The 5,451-nt window shown below is 39.4% G+C and overlaps 1 long non-coding RNA gene across 1 annotated transcript; it reads right to left on the reverse strand.

The window, feature by feature from the left end:
- Positions 1-1,847: 1,847 nt before the first annotated feature.
- LOC141933888 (uncharacterized) lies at positions 1,848-4,862 on the reverse strand. The gene is made up of 3 exons (XR_012626239.1): positions 4,745-4,862; positions 4,205-4,284; positions 1,848-1,997 (listed from the first exon to the last, which is right to left on the reverse strand). It is a non-coding gene; the product is annotated as an uncharacterized LOC141933888 (long non-coding RNA).
- Positions 4,863-5,451: the final 589 nt, after the last annotated feature.

Below are 5,451 nucleotides of genomic sequence, written 5' to 3' on the forward strand. Positions count from 1 at the left end.
TCCTCTCACAAACTGCCACTAAGCAAAGAAAGAGTGGAGCTACATTACTTTAGAAATGAAACAATTTTATCTGCTTCCCAACAACCTCAGCATTAACCTAAGAACACTCCCTACCCTGTCCCCACAGCCAGACCTATGCATAACATATCTGAGATTTAATTTCTTCAGTCTGATGTCAAACAACTCCCCCGTCCCGTTTTGCTCAGGCACAAATGAGTTGCTGGTTTGCACGAGCGTATTTTAACACTAACCAAAGCTGAAAACTGATATGATAATTGCAGAACAAGATTTGCAGCTCTAATTTTATACTTCTTAAAACAAAAGAAGGGAGGAGGGAAGAAGACATTAGACGAAAAGATACAAACAGCAAAGTTGAACATGGTCCGTTTAAATGCATAAACACAACACTTTGTGCACTTGCCAGACAGACACATACCTATAGATACAAGCTTGTGTGGAATATGACCACAAGTTCGGATCTACGGGTTTGTGGCAACAGGCAGGGATCTCTTCTGTAATTTGCTAGGTTTGGGGTTTGATTTGGTATTTAAAGAGGAAAACCATTTCTGCAAATGACATTTCAGAGCTGTTAGTAAGCAGCAGCCTTCATTCTCCTCAGCACCCTAAACCCCCTCCTATGGAGGATGGGGGGGAGAGGTCCTTATTGACTTCGCTACAACAACAGCTCTGTTGCTACAGTTTCCTTCACGCCCATGTGACCCTTTGAAAAAAATCAGCAAAATAAAACGAACTTTAAAATAAACAAAATAAAGCAGATCTACGTTTCCCGTAAGTACTTTGCTGGACAGAATTACTGATGATTACACAGTACTGAAGAATTAAGAGCCAACATTGGAGGTGTATCGCTAACAGTGTAGCAAATTATCAAACAGCAAAGTTCTTGTGTGTGGACAGAGTTGCAATACGCATGCATACCCCCACCCTGCAAAAAGTTGTCTTGTTTCCATTCTGGCAGCCTGGTTAAAACAGGCAGAAGAAACATCTGCGTAAGAGTTGTTTTAACTTTCAGAGAAGTCATTACTGCTCTGGGGTTCTATTTTAATTCCATTTAAAAAATAAAATAAAATCCTTTCACTCTGCAAAACGATCTAGACATTTCCCCTAACTCCAGCTCTCTGCTGTCACACTGCATTTCTTCCTAAAATGACAGAGACAAATATAAAACTTCTTTAGCATTTTTCTAAGAAGTCTTGAAAAGCAGTCATGGAGCAAAGTTTTGCCACTGCAAGTAAGAAGCGTTCCCTCCTTCTCCCAAAGTTTCCACGTTTTCTTTCCTGCGTAACTAACATTTCCCATTAATGAAATTTTATTGGGTGGGCAACTGGTGGGGAATTAGGCTGAAAAGCAGTCTGGCTGTAAGCTCCACATAGAACTGGTGAACAAAATCAGTGAGATTAATTGTTGCTTAAAGTGTCACAAAATTTTCACTTCTCTTTCTTCAGAAGATAAACTGTATTAATGCAAGCTAATATTATTCTCTAATAAAATGAAACAGTCAACACTCAGGAAATAATTTTGCTATTTGGATGCTTTTAGAAAGTTCCCCCACTTCTTGTGTAGGTTCTTAAAATAAATCACTTCAACCTTTCCAGCCTGGTAAGTATGCAATTAAAAAATACTATTTTCCTTTATTGGAATTACTGCTTGGGCTGGGTTACAAGAAACTCCTGTTCCATCCAGCAATAGAGATGTTAAACTTTCACCATCTGTCCAAAGGTTATCTAAATTGATCATCTAAGTTTAGAATCCTACGCTTACACTCCGATACCTACCTTAAAAGTCCAGTTTTTCCAAAGTTTTCAGCACTCCAAATTCATGCCAAGAACAGGAGCTGCAGGGGTTCAGCATCTTTGAAAAATCAGGACAACTTTTCTGTTGGAGCCTAAATGCAATTTAGGAGCACCCAGAATACAGAAAGCTCTGGCCCTGCAATAACTGTGCAGCGGTCAAGGCAATGGGTCAGGGAGCACGTGGTCCTGCAGACAGAACAGAGTCACATCATGCACAAATACACGTATTGTGCACTTCTTTGGAACCGAACTGCGAACGGAATATAACAAATGTTACCCTACCAAAAATAACCCAAGCCCTCCAATGACAAAGCTCATTTATTTCAGGGAACCTAAGACTAAAATTCAAATTGTCTTTTGACCCTTCTCACAGGGCCTAATAGGCACAATATTAGGAGTCAGTAACATTGCTGCTGCATGTACCAGTATTTCTTACAATGGCAAGGAATTTTTCTGTCAGACTTTTGCATGTCACTCTTATGCTATCCTGCTATCCTGCGTAAGACAGAGTATTTTCTTTAGGAATATATTCATTTTGACCCTAATATTCTTTACATTAATGTATGTATATGAAGGTAAGCTAATCTGCATGCCCCTCTGCTGGCAAAGAAATACTTTATTTTTTCATAGGAGATAGGAAAAAAGTAATGATCTCACTAAAGCACACACACTACGTGGAAGTTAAATTTTTACTAGGTTTTCCTAGTTCTAAAACTTTTTTTTTCCCCTTAATAGCTCACAATCTCATTTTCTAACCACTGGGATAGTTCAAGTCCACGAAGGAAACCAAGATGTAACATTTGGGTGGCCTGTACATACCTCCTTGTGGTATAGGACATGTGTCCTCAATTCTGACTGGTCTGAATGGAAGTTGCAGGCACCCAACGCACTTCAGCAACTGCTCTTTATTACTGAATTATCGCAGCTCTTCTCAGAGACAGAACTGAGCCAGACTTTCTAAGAGCCCATCACATGCTTGTAGGGGCAGCTGTTAGGTGTTGACCCACACAGAAAATATGCCCTTTATTTAGTTGCCTAAACGAGGGCCGATCTCTGCTGCAATTCTGGCCAACCATCTCCTACTCCCTTGCTACCTGATTGGCTTTTACAAAACAAAAGGGAAGAACGAGTGTTAGGATCCATCGCCATAGCTTCAGTTGTTAAAAAAGGAAAGAGAGAAAAAGAGAAAGCAGCAAGAGCTATCTCTAGAAAAGCGCCTATGTATGCCAAATAAATCACTCAAGCAGGTCCCCACTATAAATCTGATCGACCACTTCTGCATTCCTGTGAGCCCCGGAGAAAGGCAGCTCGGTGGCACAGAGGTTTCATTTAGTGGCACCTGTATGCTGTAAATTACAAGTATCCAGGAACCAACCTACTCCTTTTCATACATTTTTGGAAAACAAACTCATGGGCAATTTTTGAGACAGCGAACTGATAAAGGCAGCAGCAAATTAAGACAGTTTTGGTTTTTGAAAGATATGGATTTTAATTTTTTTTTAATGAGCACTGCTTTTTTAAAGATTAATGTCACTTACATCAAATACATTCAGGGAGATTGAATGAAAGCCGTAGATTATACAAGATCTGGGTCTTGAAACATTTCCCTACATCGATTAATCATACAGCTATTGTACCTTTTGAAAACCTGATGAACATATACACAGTGGCAGAAAATCCATGATAGGTAAACAAATCAATCACCTTTACACTGTATTTGTCTATAATGCTAAAATTACTAAAAAAGTTTCAACCTGTACATTAAGGATCATGTTATTTATATTAAGGATTGCGATATCCTTATGCTAAGCATACTTTGCTTCACTATTAATTTTATAATATGTCAATGATCACAGGATCAACGAGGCTTTGGTACTAGAACCCGGGACAGCCAAAGAAGTAATACACTTTCGTTAGTATTAACCCAGTATAACATTGGCATTCTGTAGATTTATAGCCAAAGGAATATAGAAGGAAATATGTAGAAATAAAATCTCTAAAGACATAACATTGGTTTTGGTCTGTGGGTGGTATTCTTGCAAACCACAAAGCATAAATGCCCTGTCCAGGAAAATCGATCATTATGGAATGCATTGTGTGCCTGAGTAAAAAGCTGTTTGCAGCCATTTCATACTTCTGCCATAAAAATAAGACAAATAAGAAACACAACTGCTAAATAATTCCCATTCTTCTTCCCCACCCCTTCGCCCCAATTTTAACCCCAATCTATTTAGGCCTATAAATATATATACATATATGTATATACACACACACATGCACTCTACCTTAGGTTTAAAGACCTGTACCAATAGATTTCTGTACTTCAAATAATTTTAAGAAATTATAGGGAAAAGGAAAATACTGACTGGAGAACGTATGAGAAACCAAATTACCTCAGTAGCAGCATTTTACAAGATTTCTTATCAAATGTGCGCTGCCATATTGCTAGGCCCAACTCTTCAAGGAACGTATTCTGGAAGACAAAATATTTATGGATATTTTCATGGTTTATTTTCATGAAATGGATTCTACCTTCCTATATCCAGAGGCTACAGCTTTAGAAGCAAAAGGAACAGACAAGGTCCGAAGAGAGAAATTACTCCCCCCTCCTGATATCCCGATTTTAAAATTTGTTTTTTGGAAGATTATTTTCCATGTTACACCTTGGATCAATCCATGCCTGCCCTCCCCCACACAATGAGTTAAATCTGTGGAAATAAAACATTTCTTGTAATACAAACATTTAAGAAGTTTGCCAGTTCTATTACCACCAAAGCGATTAAGAAAAATAAAGCAACGTGGACGTTGCAACAGCAAATGCATTCCCTGCTAGTTAGTAACACGCATCAACTTCTTAAACTGATTAGTTATCACATATAGATCCTTATCCAATTAAAGTTTGATAAAACAGAATCAAATAGGAGGATCGTTACCTGCTTTTGAGAAGGTTCACCAAGCAAGCATTTTAAGCTTTTTGACTCTTTTAACACTGATACAAGGAATAATTATTTCTCTCTGCCGATGCGATTGTTAAAAGAAGAGAAACCCCGGATTGTGGTGGCTTCGTGGATGCTATTCTTTTTGCACCACAGCAGGATTCTTGGCTGCCAGTCCAAGCTGCTTTCACTTGCCAAGTTTTAAGATGCCGGTTTTGCCTTTCATTTTATTGTTCCTTTCGCAACGTTAAAGACCGACTTAAAAAACCATGCACAGCTGCTATCGGGGAGGGGGGGGAATTATTTGAATTTTGCACAAGAATGGAGATGAGGAAGGAGCGCGCTGTGATGTAACCACAACGACACCCACAGAAATATTTCCAATATTGGGGGGGACGGACTCACGCTCAGAATCCTGGCGTTTTCCTACAACACAGTTGGGATCTAGTGTAAAGAGAAGGAAATAATAAAAACGTCCAGACCTACGATCAACCGTAGACACAGTAGAGGTGGAGGTTGATACTTCTCCCCCCCCACCACCTATTTTTTAAATCCACTTTCTGCGGCTTAGGACTATTCTTTCTCATTGAGGATTTCTTCCAGGGGGTGCAGGGAAGCAGAGGTTGGGGAGCAGCCTAACAAAAGGATTCCCCACACACCCGGACTCCTACCCCACCCTTCTGCTGCTTCCCTCTGATAGGAGT

This window comes from Strix aluco, chromosome 23 (genome assembly GCF_031877795.1).
Source record: "Strix aluco isolate bStrAlu1 chromosome 23, bStrAlu1.hap1, whole genome shotgun sequence".
Taxonomy (NCBI): Eukaryota; Metazoa; Chordata; class Aves; order Strigiformes; family Strigidae; genus Strix; species Strix aluco.